The sequence below is a fragment of the Ixodes scapularis genome, unplaced genomic scaffold (assembly GCF_016920785.2).
Source record: "Ixodes scapularis isolate PalLabHiFi unplaced genomic scaffold, ASM1692078v2 PGA_scaffold11__112_contigs__length_91849675, whole genome shotgun sequence".
In the NCBI taxonomy this organism is placed as follows: Eukaryota; Metazoa; Arthropoda; class Arachnida; order Ixodida; family Ixodidae; genus Ixodes; species Ixodes scapularis.
This window is the reverse complement of record NW_024609837.1, coordinates 32,777,969-32,791,320: the sequence shown is the minus strand read 5'-3', so window position 1 is coordinate 32,791,320 and position 13,352 is coordinate 32,777,969. Positions and strand designations below refer to the sequence as shown.

At 46.5% G+C, this 13,352-nt stretch overlaps 1 pseudogene; it reads left to right on the top strand.

Annotated features, from left to right (window-relative positions):
• Positions 1-10,337: 10,337 nt before the first annotated feature.
• LOC115332044 lies at positions 10,338-11,237 on the top strand (annotated as a pseudogene).
• The last annotated feature ends 2,115 nt before the right edge of the window (positions 11,238-13,352 follow it).

Here is a 13,352-nt window from a genome sequence, read left to right as displayed (position 1 = left end):
TGAACAAATGATGAGCAGTTTCCTAATGAAATTGGTAGTGATTTGCTGTCGAAACAAGTAACCGAAAAGGCGGTTTGCTTTTGTTTTGCACAAAATTGGTCAAGAAAGAAGAGGTGTGTATTTTTCGCGCCTCTGTTTGTTCGAAAACGCACTCATTTCTGGAACAAATTTGTTACTTTTGTCGCTACTTTTATTTAGTAGCCATGCTCACCACACACTATTTGTTACATAAAATCAATAGGTATCTGTACGTGACTTCGTTCGGCCGCTCTATTGTCCATTTGTTGAGATAAAAATCGGGTGTTCCGCAGACTTTTCGCAATTTTTTTGCTTTTAAAGCGATATAAATTGTACGACATTGGTGCTGTATCGTGCAGCCGCACCTCCTTGGTCTGCGCATTAAATATTCAATAATCGAAAGTGGAGTATCTTGGCTTCGAGTAATTATCTTTTCTCGCGAAAATAATCTTCCCACCGCTATTTGCGAATCGATACAATCTTACATTTGGCCACTTCTCTTTGCACATTTTTCCCTTTCCCACCCAAATCCTAGTAATTATTGGTGTTTTGCATAAGCGAATTGAAGATAGGGCCTAAAAATAAAAACAAAGACAGTTTGTAGCCCCCGCAAAAAATATTGGTAATGAAGGGAAGTTGCTTAACCAGTATCCGATTTTTTAAATTTTTTTTTTATTTCGTATCTATTTTTCGGCGTTTAAAGGTCTTCGAGATGCTACATACGTAGTGAATCAAAATCACATTTAAAAATAAATAAAAAGAACGTTTCACGTGAAAAGGCACGGTTCAAAATTTTAGAAAATCGTAGTCCCACCGCCATCATCATCATATTTTGGTAAAATAGTTTCATCTGTTTAAAGTTGCTCTCAGCGAAAATTAGCAACACACGGTCACTGTGAAGTGGTCGACAAAAGTTACACTATTCCGGTTATTACCTGACGTAACATTAAGAACGCAGAAAACATAAAAAAATGTAGTCAGGGCGCTTGAATGCCAACAACGGTTGCGGGTTCTTACTTCGTATAGTTTTCATCCCAACACACTCTGGTGAGTACTCATCAAAATTAGGTGTTTGAGCCGGATAGAAGAAAGAAAGAAAGAAGCGATGCTCTTTGCTTACCTTCCGTCCCGCATATCCTCGTGCCCAGGCGGTCTCGAAGCATTCACCGAGTTAGAGGTCTGTTTATCTAAGGAGCGCCTGTTTATTTTTGCTGGAGCCGTACGATGAACGGCTGTGCGGCGTCGATGTGCGGCCTTCTCTCTCGAGGAGCTAAGCCTTTTCCGCTGCATTTTTGTTCTTTTGTACGGCAGCAAAAAGCGATTTTATTGTGCTACACCTATGGGGGCGACTGGCACAAACTCCCGTTTCCTAGAAACGGCTTTGAAAAAAGCAGATAGGGAGCAGAAGGAAAGGAGACGGATATAACGTAGGGAGAAAGTCGAAGCTGAAAGAAACGGGCTTAGGAATACAAAGTTGTAGGGAAACAAATGTGCCGCCAAAGTTTAGCGGTATAAAAAGAGGAAAGGAAAGCATAAGGACAAGCGACTTTAAAAGATGAACTTGACGAAGGAAGCGGTTATCGACGAGGGGTCTTAGGAAATCAGGGAAGCAAAAACCTGAGGAAAGGAAGAGCTAAGTTCAGAAGAAGGTTTGCAGTTATAAAAATAAATGAAACAGTGACGTGCCTAGGGAACGCGCAGCACCTTAGGGGAATAAAACCAGAGGAGTCAATCAGAAGACAAAAGAAAGACAAGAAAAAGAAAGTAACTTGGAAAATAGGAACAAATGATTCCTTCAAGCCGGCTATTGTGAGGATTGTCGATTGAGACAAAGGGCCCGAACACAAATGGTGATGAAGGCGGCATTCCGATGCCGCAGCCGAGGAACCGACAAGTCAAGAAAGAGTGGCGAAAATAAAAACAACACAAAGTGGTGAGGGGAGTGGATGGCGGAGCAGGGAAAATGCATGTAACAAAGCTATGGGAGAAAGCGAAGACTGACCGAGCGGGAGTCTCAGCATGCGGCTCGCTTTGGTTTCTGATCCGTATTAATCCGCAAGATTGAGTCTCGCTTGGGTTACGTCTTCGTCGGTGTAGTAGGTTCTTTCCGGAATACGGCAAAGTCCTTTGTCTGCACTCCAACGTGTTTTTGATGGTCGGGTATTACTGACGGCCAGAGATCGACGTCCAGCAGCTTCACTATACTTTTGTTTCCGCCGGCAGAAAATAGTATTCGCTGGTTGTCAGTTAAGGCCCACATGTACGAATATGTCAGCACACCCCTCTTCGGTTTTTGCTTTGATCTATATTTCTTGGCAGGTGAAGTAAGGAACAGGGGGGGGGGGGGGGGGGGGGGCGAGCTTTGACACCACGTAAGCATATTGGGAATAGAAAATATAGAAATGGTTGTCTTTCTATGGACAATGTCTTCTCAAATTGAGACTGATAAAATAACTCTATTATTATAGATATTTCTTATTCATTTCTTATTTAAAAAACAGAAGTTTTTATAGATAAAGGCAAGACGTTTTGAGAGCTCATGAGACATATACATCACTATTTGAAAATAGCATAGAGGGGTACGTAGAAAAAACAAAAAAAAAAACATACCGGAACACTTTTAGCCTTTTTCAGACATATCATTACATCAACTCATACTCGCTACAGCACTACGCAGCTGCCAAAGTTTCCTTAATCACGTCATTTTGCTGGGTTCAAATTTCTAGTATTTTTTTTTCTATTCAATTGCGGGCTAATTTAACGCGCATATCCGTATTAACCCAGGCTTAAACATGGGGCAATCATGAATGTTATGAGGGAGTAAATTTTTATCTGATTATTTGCCATTTGTTACGTTACCACGGAAAATGGCACCTCTTTCGAGCGAGCGAATGCTCTGCGCGAAATATTTATTGCCTCATTTGAAATTTCCAACGCTGCTTCGCGTGTGCAACGTAAGACTGACACAATAAAAAAAAGGGCACACAAAAAATATAAGTAAAAAAAAAACGAAGGTTTTTGCATTCCGATATTGAAGGTAATGTTCCCGCGGAATCAGCGAATTTAAGTTTAAAGCTTCATATTTATTCCGGGATATGCAACTCCTAAGTGCCAAAGCGCCCATATGACGTTGTTTTTGCCCATATGACGTTGCGCCCATATGACGTTGTTTTTGCTGTTTTTGAACAAATCACGTTTTGTTTGGATTTACGTATTGTAGCGACCGTTAAAGATTGACATTTTGACTCCTCAGACTTCGCTCTTCACAAATTCCAGAGCAATTTAAAATAGTTACCTCGGTTGAATCATTCAAACATTAAAGTGCGGTAGGCCATAATCTACTAGAAAATGTACAAAAAAAAAACGAGATTAATTGTAAGACACGAATGACCTGACCTAAACTAATTTTACGCAAACACTGAAGCGCCAAATTACCGCAGAGTAAAGGCGCCAGAAACCATCTGTCTTTCGGCACCTTGGTGCATAATGAACCAACCAGCCCAACTCACCATCTTGTCTCAAATATTAAACATCTTTGTGTAACGTTTGTCTGCACTAGCTGTGATGCTATACAGAAATAATAGCCTTCACAATCTACAAAAAATCAATAAGGAGAAGAATAAAGTCGTTGACGTAACATAAAATCAATCTGGACAAGGTGAGGGGCTAGAAAACGGGAATAATTGCGTTTTATTTGGCCACGAGGTGGCGTAGGCCATTGAAAAACTTGAATGGTTTAGGGAAGTCGCCACAAAGTATTACGCCATAACGACACTATTAAGGTTAAAAATTAAAAATTCTAGTCTAGTTTTTTTTTAATTTTGAGAGGAAACTGGAGGGATAAGTTTCAAACTAGGGCATCACTTGGCGAATGAGGGAGAAGAGAGGGTAGGGGGGTCTAATGCCCATATACTGAAAGTAGCGCTATTGATTGATCCTCCGACGCATTTAAGAAAAATCCTCCTCCTCCCCTTCAAAGTTCGCCTTTCCATTACCAGTGCTTTGCCGAGCGTCCGTTCGGTTTCGGTTCGCCACTTCCGTCCGCCATTTATGGCGTCCCGTGTAGCGGCCTAGCACTATCCGTCGGCGCGCCTACGTATAAACAGTACGTTCGCGGCCGCACGTCGAACTGCTGCTACGACGTGGCGCTACTAAATCCCTTGCGCGTAATTACAAAATGCTCAATCACGTTTTTTTTTTTTCATCTCGTCATCATTTTCGCGTGTAAAGGCAGAAACAAGAAGGTTCCCCTTCTCCCGGGATTATTATCGGCATTCTTGTCCAGCTCGCTTGCACCTTTGCATTAATTGCATTATCAACACAAGACTGGCAACATAATGAATTAAAAAGAGGCTACTGAGCTTCTTGAAAAAAGTGAGTTAGAAGTGAATTCTCTTGGATTTTTACCTTATGAACCCGAATACCCAAACCATTTGCTGCGCAAGAATTGTTAAACTCGAGAAAACGCGAAAGACAGTCGCTGCCGGTGACGTCATCAACGGATCTTTTGGCTGCCCAAGGCTAGGAAGGCGCCCAAGCAGCACCAGAAAGTGAATTTCGATCGGCCGACGGTTGGCCAGTGTCTGGACAGCTTGGCCACTTTAAGTGCTTGGCCACCGGAGAGATAAACAAGGCCGGCAAGAGTCCGGCCACAAACTAGTTGTTTTTAGCTTGTCCGCCGGAGACATAAACACTGCCGGCAAGCGCCTGGCCAGAAGTGCTGATTTTCAGCTTGGCCGCCGGAGACATAAACACGGCCGGCAAGTGTTTGGCCAGCAGTGCTGATTTTCATCGCGGCCGCCGGGGACATAAACACGGCTGGCAAGTGTTTGGCCAGAAGTGCTGATTTTCAGTTTGGCCGCCGGAGACATAAACACGGCCGGCAAGTGTTTGGCCTGTAGTGCTGATTTTCAGCTTGACCGCCGGAAACATAAACATGGCCGGCGAGTGTTTGGCCAGCAGTGCTGATTTTCAGCTTGGCCGCCGGAGACATAAACACGGCCGGCAAGTGTTTGGCCAGAAGTGCTGATTTTCAGTTTGGCCGCCGGAGACATAAACACGGCCGGCAAGTGTTTGGCCTGTAGTGCTGATTTTCAGCTTGGCCGCCGGAAACACAAACATGGCCGGCGAGTGTTTGGCCAGCAGTGCTGATTTTCAGCTTGGCCGCCGGAGACATAAACACGGCCGGCAAGTGTTTGGCCAGCAGTGCTGATTTTCAGCTTGGCCGCCGGAAACATAAACACGGCCGGCGAGTGTTTGGCCAGAAATGCTGATTTTCAGCTTGGCCGCCGGAGACATAAACATGGCCGTCAAGTGTTCGGCCAAAAGTGTTGATTTTCAGTTTCGCCGCAGGGACACCCATAATCTAAACTTCATCGCGTTGACGAAACTTTGGCATAACGACGGGCAGCGAGAGAAGCATCATGAGCGAGTGGTTGGCAGGATATTAGTGCGTGCATCGCGCGAACACCGTTAGCGCAAGCAAACGATCACCGTTTTATTCAGTTTTTTTTTTCTCGTTAGACTTGAAAGGCTATTGTCTTAACTAGCACTATCGTGTGATATATTCATTTGGAACATTACCAGGGCCCGTTTGCTCGAACCACTAACCGCGGCTAAAGTTAGCCGCAGTACCTAGGAGAGGGATTTTGAGATCACGTGACTGGCTCGGTAGGGATGCGGGGAAACATGGGCGGTGCCCCCGTGAGTGAGCGCCGCTCGCTTTGGAACTAATATGTCGTTGTAGCTGCAATATCGGGCGCGTTAGTCAGCAACGAATGGTGCAGGAGACTTTCGCTTTGCCTTACCTCACTTAAACCGCAAAGCATGGGCAATGACATTGCCGCATTTTTTAGACAGTGTTTCGATTCTTGGCACTCCTAAGCCTAAATGAACGCGATAACTGTCGGCATGACAACGTCTTTGGAAAGCGGATTGTTGATAGCACACAAAAGCAGACGGCGTCCCAACAGACTTTTTTTCTAAATTATCCAAGCATCGCGAGGAGAACGCTGGAAGTGTGATTCTACGGTTCACGCGCGCTGGCCTTCCTCTTATAAAAGATTTGAAGTAAAAAATCATAATAAGGCTTTAACGAACGCGCGTGCAAGGCAAAATTTGTTTTATACTTTTTGTTTTAGAACGGTTACTACTGCAGACGCCAGCACGTGCGACGCGTGCAACTACAGTCGTAGAATGCACCTCGGTGCTTGGATAATTTAGAAAAAAAGGTCTGTTGGGACGCCGTCTGCTTTTGTTTGCTATCAACAATCCGCTTTCCAAAGGCGTTGCTATGCTGACAATTATCGCGTTCATTTAGGCTTAGGAGTCCCCAGAATCGAAACACTATCTAAAAAATGCGGCGATGTCATTGCCCATGCTTTGCGGTTTAAGTGAGGTAAGGCAAAGCGAAAGCCTCCTGCACCTTGCTGACTAACGCGCCCGATATTGCAACCACAACGACATATTAGTTCCAAAGCGAGCGGCGCTCACTCACTGGGGCACCGCCATGTTTCCCTGCATCCCTACCGAGCCGGTCACGTGATCTCAAAATCCCTCTCCTAGGTACTGCGGCTAACTTTAGCCGCGGTTAGTGGTTCGAGCAAACGGGCCCAGAAGTGGGAAAATATTGTGCCCGTCGTTGTTCTATGAAAATAAAATACGAAAACAGCGCCCACGTCATTTTCGCGCTAAGAATAAGGCTCTGTCGCTGCGCGGCACCTCTTAGCGCGAATACCACATCCGCGATTTTTCGGTTAGTGCTCCACATATTTACTTCCCAACCGCATTCGAAGAAAAAAAAGTTGTAGTCGGGTGCATCAGGCGCACATACTCCCCTTTCCTGGAAGACGCGCCCTCCGTTACCCAGCCAGTGTATACTTGTACACCGACCATAAGCCCCCTTCTCTACCTTAAAAACCTATAGGTGCATCAATGCACTTAGCTTAGTAAACCGCCACGCTAGACACGCTTCCCGATCAGCTTGTGCTTAAATCGGATCAGATTGGATATTTCAGGCTTTGTGTTTTGGAAGAGCCTAAACAAGACGTCTCTCATATATTGATTAAACTTAACCTAGTCTCAGTAATGTTTTATATAGGTGCTAGGATACTGATTTCCTGAGTCAACGAAAGCTAACAGCTTCGATTAAAACCGCAACGGAAACGTTCAAAAGCGAACCACACATAAACGAAAAAGAAAATGAACACCTCGACCTAGATGTGCAGAACGCTGGTTTTGTTGTTAACAACGTGGTTGTTGGCGGGTGGTGGGCAACGCCGTGACGCTATTGACGCTATAGTGGTGATTGACGCCAGTGATGCTCGGCCGTACTACACAGTAAAAGTGTTTACACCTTTAAGGGTGTAAAAGGGGTGTTGTATCAACTTACACACTAGGCTACACCCTTTTAACACCCTAAAAACTAGGAATAAAACCTCATAATTTTAACGAAAAGGGTGCTGTTTCGTGTTACACCCTACATTTAGTGAAGAATGTGAGAAAGGTGCAGGAAGAGGGTGCTAAATAAATAATGTGAAATGGTTTTGGAAAGCTTATATATGGCTCTGTCCATAATGTACAGGTAAGATTTCTGCTTGAAAAGCAACAGTTGTTAGCAGTCTAGTTTTTTATAATGTCAGTTGTAATTCATGCAAATAACTGATAATAAAGTGCCTCTTTTGCATACAATTTTTATCTTTGCAATCAAAATTTTATATATGAGTTCATATTTATTGTCTTACAAATCACTCCATGCTCAGAAATTGCAAAGTAGGGTGAGATGCTCTATACTAGCATTTTTTACAAATATTTATTGATGGAAGTGTACAGTAAAAAAATCATTAGTCTCGAGTTTATATCTGGCAACATGAAATCAAAATATAGTGAAAAAGTTTGACAAATATGCATGACATGCTGCTAGAACCTGTCATATGACCATGTCAACCTGAGTAAAATATTCATTTAAGAATATGGTGACATGCACAAAAACTCACACACATAAAGAGGCAAATCCCATAGTAAACCAGTCCGAGACATCCCATACAAAAATGGCCTATGGTCGCCTATGGAAAATTCAATGGCAGGCTATTACCCCCTGTAGCTTTGCATGGTCGGCCTTAGAAATTTATAGATACAGCTACAGTCAGCTATAGAAACGTTTAGGGCCCTCTGTCTAAAGACTCAGGGCTATGTTTCAATAACAACAACAACAACAACAACAATAATAATAATAATAATCATAATAATAATCAATAAGTTAGTGTTTTAACAGTGTCCAGGGACATCCAATTGTTCTTCTTGCGGGCGCAGTGCAATAGAACGCACAAACAGACGCGCGCTCGCAGTCGCACACATACACGCGCGCACGCACGTACACACGCATGCACACGCGCAAACCCACGCCCGCGCGCAGACGCACACGCACGCACAACCAGAGACGCACACACGCATGCACGCGGACGCATCCACCCGTGCGCGCACAAACACGCACGCACCCATACACGCACACACACGCAAACAATTACTACGAAGGGGAGATGCGGGTCGAGAAATAGACGTTTTGGCTCAAATTTTCGATTTTTGTTTTTTAATGTTTTTGCCATCTGTATGTCTTCTAGTTTCATATAAAAAAAGAACTGCTGAAAAATTCGGCCTAGAAGTTACAAAAAAGCGAACTTGAACGCCTTACCGCGACTCACGAAAATCGGGAAGTTCGTCATTTTCGAGCTCGCGTCCCTCCTAACGTCCGCGTTGGCCATTGTTGCCGTCGCTTCGACGAGGAGGAGTCAGCCTCCTTCTTTCCGTTGACTCCTTCCACAGTTTTGTACTTGAAGTAGAAATAAAAAAAAAATAAAACATTTCCTCGCGTCCCGATGAGGCCCTAGGTAGCGCTTTAAAACCACGTGACGTAAATGCGGCACTCCTATTGGCTAACGCGCTGACAGACCATGCAGTGAAGACAGCGGATTTTTTCCGCTCGCTTCACGTCGCACATTGTCTGAAAGGAGAACTACGTTTTCTGTTCGCCTATCGAGAGTTTCTCATGATGAATGGCGTCGAGAAACGCAACTTTCGACTCCGGAAGAGCCGGTCACTGCGGCCGTTCAAGGGAAGGCGCAAGCAAACGCGCAAAAGTGCGAGGAATGCGACAGACCCACCCGTGAACGGGTTCATATCACATGAGCGAATGACATTTTAGCGAACAGCGACATTTGGGCGAATGGTCGTTTTAGCGAATAACGGGGGCGCGCGTTAACCCATCTGCCGCGCTGCGCTTTACGCCTCTTCGCGGCGACAGTCTGCGGCGGCTCATTACAAAAATGGGAATCCACTTGGCCCACCCGAAAAGGCCGCTTCGCGGCGTCCGATTATTCGCGCTAAAGTGTCATTCGGTGAAACGTGGGCGTTCGCTAAAACGTCATTCGATCACGTGAGAGCCTCCCCCCGTGGACCTACCATTCCAGCAGAATGGCGACGCGCCTACGAGCTCTTCGAGCGAAGCGCGTGCCGGGCAACGGAGCGCATCGGAACTCATCAGCGACGTGTTGGACTCCGTGAGTGCTTCGGAAAAGAAGCTGATGACATTCTGCGATAATGAAACCGTTGACAAGGGAAGCGGCGGAAACGCCGTTATCTGCGAAAGTGAAACTCTGACGCAACTTGTGAGCGGCGCGACGTGCGGGACATGTGGGAAGTGCAAACTCGCCGTTGTGGAAGTTGAGAACAAACGCAAGGGTTTGGCATCTTTGCTGGAGCTCAAGTGTACAAACGTTGCGTGCCCTTCCGAAGTTCTTTCGGCTGCGTATACATCGCAGCGTGCGACCGCCGCTGGTTGTGAAATGAGCGACCCGGAACAGAGCAGTGGAAGCGCCCGCGACAGCTTTGCGCTCAACGTGAAAGCAGTGCTCGCAGCGCGCGCGATTGGCATCGGTCACGACCAGCTGGTTAGATTTTGCGGCATCCTTGGTCTCCCGAAACCGCTTCATCATAAGACGTTCGCCAACATCTCGAAAAAAGTCCACGCCGCTGCCACCAAAGCCGTTTCCGACAACCTTGCAGAAGCGAGGCGAGCATCTGCGTCTGAAGCGGGTCAGAGCGACATCGCCGTGATGTTTGACGGGACGTGGCAGAAACGGGGACATAAGAGCCACAATGGAGTTGGCACTGCCATTTCTGTGGACACAGGCCTCTGCCTGGATTTCGAGGTGCTGTCTAACTACTGCCACGGCTGCAACAGGCACCAGATCCTCGATGAGCAAGAGGAAGAAGTGTGGCAGGCATTTCATTCTCCGGTGTGCGAGAAGAACGTAAACTGCTCGTCACATGCAATGTAAATTGAAGCAGCTCTACGCATCTGGCGTAGGACAGAGGCATACAACACAAAGATGCAGTTTACGACATTCCTCAGCGACGGGGACAGCAAGGCGTATGCGGCAGTGTCGGAAGCAGAGGTGTATGGGTCCACCGCGGTGACGAAGGAGGGCTGCACGAATCATGTCGCCAAACGTCTTGGAACTGCACTGAGGAAACTAAAGACTCCTCTACCACGTGGGGAGAAGCTTGGCGACAAGGCCATTCAACAGCTGCAGCGGTACTACCAAATTGCCATCACCAGCAACCGAGGGAGTGTGCGAGGCATGTACTGTGCAATCTGGGCATCGTATTTTCACTCATGCTCGACTGACGGAGCCAGCAACCACAAGTTCTGCCCTGACGGGGAGGAGTCCTGGTGCAAGCATAAGCGGGCACTAGCTCTGCAAGCGCCGGCTCCGGCCCACACACCCCTCCTCACCAAAGCACAAGGGAAGGCAGTGCTTCCCATCTACAAACGATTGACGGACATCAAGCTCCTTGCTCGCTGTCTGCAGGTGAAGACACAGAATGCTGCGGAGTCTTTGAACAGCAAGATTTGGATGTTGTGCCCCAAGACCCGCTTTGCTGCACGGACTGCGGTGGAGACCGCCACTGCCATTGCTGTGCTATGGTTCAATCGGGGCCACTCCAGCTTCGAGCAAGTTCTGGAAGAGCTGGGAGTCCTCCCTTCCAAGCAGCTGGTCCATCTGAGCAGTGCGGCTGACCAGAAGAGGATAACCAGCATGTCTGCAAAGCTGACCGCTGAGGCCAGGTCTCATCGACGCCGTCAGCTGAAGCGTGCCCGTGCGGAGGACTCTAACCTCAAAGACCGTGAGGGCTCTACCTATTGGGCAGGAGAGTTTTAGTCTGGGGGTCTAGAAATAGATATCTGGGACTATATCATCTTGAAGTTTCATGTGGTTTGATTGTCACATTTGGTATCTGGCATAAAAATAAACTTTGAAATGCTTTTTTCTCAAATAGGTGTTTTTGCCTGTTCCCGGAGTTTGTGCACACAATTTTTTCCCTTGTAGTTGTCAAATCGCAATGAAATTTTACACAGCTACTTCTGAGAGTGCACAGAGTGTGCAAACCTTGTTAGTTACAAGATAAGTACTACCTCTTTTTTTTAGAAAATACTAAACAAAAAGTGAAAATTTCAAAATACTGACACAAAAAGTTATTTTTATATCAAAAAAGTGAAAGCCGTTTACAAATCCGTGTAACGCCGAATTGGAGCGCAGCTCTTGAGGAGGAGGAGTGAAGGGTACTGAGGGGAGGGTAGACCCCTCCCCCTTCTCCTCCTCCTCCCCTCATTCTTTAATATGCTCCGGGGGGGCGTGTCACGTGACTTCGGGGAGGGGGTCACGTGACCTCGGGGAGGCGTGACCTGGGGGTGACCTCAAGGCCACGTTACCCCAAAGGTGACCCCCACGTGACCTTGGGGTCACGTGACCTGGAGGGGTCACGTGACCTCGGGGGGGTCACGTGACCTCAGAGGGGTCACGTGACCTGGGGGTCACGTGGGGTCACGTGACCTTGAGATGACCTTGGAAGGGGTCACGTGACCTCGGGGGTCACGTGACCTCAGAGGGGTCACGTGACTTGGGGGTCACGTGACCTTCAAAGGGTCACGTGGGGTCATCTTGGGGTCACGTGACCTTGAGATGACCTTGGAAGGGGTCACGTGACCTCGAGGGGTCACGTGACCTTCAGGGGGTCACGTGGGGTCACGTGACCTTGAGATGACCTTGGGAGGGGTCACGTGACCTTGGGGGTCACGTGACCTTGGGATGACCTTGGTTACGCCGACGGCGACGCCGCTCAAGCCGGGAACGGGCCCCTAAGAGCTGCGCTCTAAAATATTTTAGGTATTGCTGATTCAAATAGATATTCACAGTCTGTAGTTATTGGGGAACCATCCTGGCTATTTAGGTTGCCCTATCTTTATAATTAGTGTGAAAAATTGTGTGCACAAGACGGGTGCTTTTTATGCATATCATGCAGCACAGATATTGAACTAGAGCAGCTATCACCAAACAAATTACATAAATGAAAAGAGGAGCTCAATTTCTACTAGCTGTGCAAATTTCAGCCCCCTAACCCCAATATTAAAGAAAAAGTATTCCCGAGGAGCATCTTCCCGAAACGTTGCTCAAGTTAGTTTCGGTTTCGGTTTACACAAAAAAGAAACAACCTAAAGTTTAAATAAAACCTAAGATTTACTCACTTTTTGTAATCTTTTACATTATTATTCTAAGGATATTCTTATTGTTACTAATATAATAATAATTTGCTTAGTATCGTTCTAAAAAAATAACAATAAATAAAAAGGAAAAGAGACTCTTGAAGACTGCGCAAGGCAATCGCTATTGCAATCAGCTCCCGTTGGGCTCGGTTTAATGGTCGTTGAAATTCCAGAGGTTTCGGAAATCTTTTTTTTTTTTTTTTTTTACGTTTTAGCCGTTTTAGTGGATATTTTAGATATCTTCCTTACGAATACCGTGTTCAAGAATAGCAATCGATGACTGAGAGCTGGGAGACGCTGCGTCTTGCCAACGCCCGTAAGTTCAGAACCGCCCATGCACGACTCGTGCAAACGCCGGTAAGCAACTTTCTTTTGTTTCTGCAGAGTGGGCTGCTGTTTCAAACTTTGTCGTGTACCGTGTGCTTGCTAAGCTATGCTTGATTCTAACTATGCTTCTGCGCTGTGTTATTTCGTTATTTGAAAAGAGCGTAACTTCTTCAAAACCTGTGGCTCGCTCCGCAGTGTGAGAAAGATTCCCGTGCGGCGGAACCGTGGGCATGTTCTGGGCGCCGTCGTGCGGCGCTCGTCCGACGACGCTTGTGCGGAGCGTTCAAGTGCCGTCTGACGGCTGTTCAAGCATTCAGTCGCCATCCCAAAGTGTTAATCACAGGTCATGCTAGTTCTGACGTCTTGTCCTGACAGCCGCTCGCCACCGATTTGTTTCATAAGACGG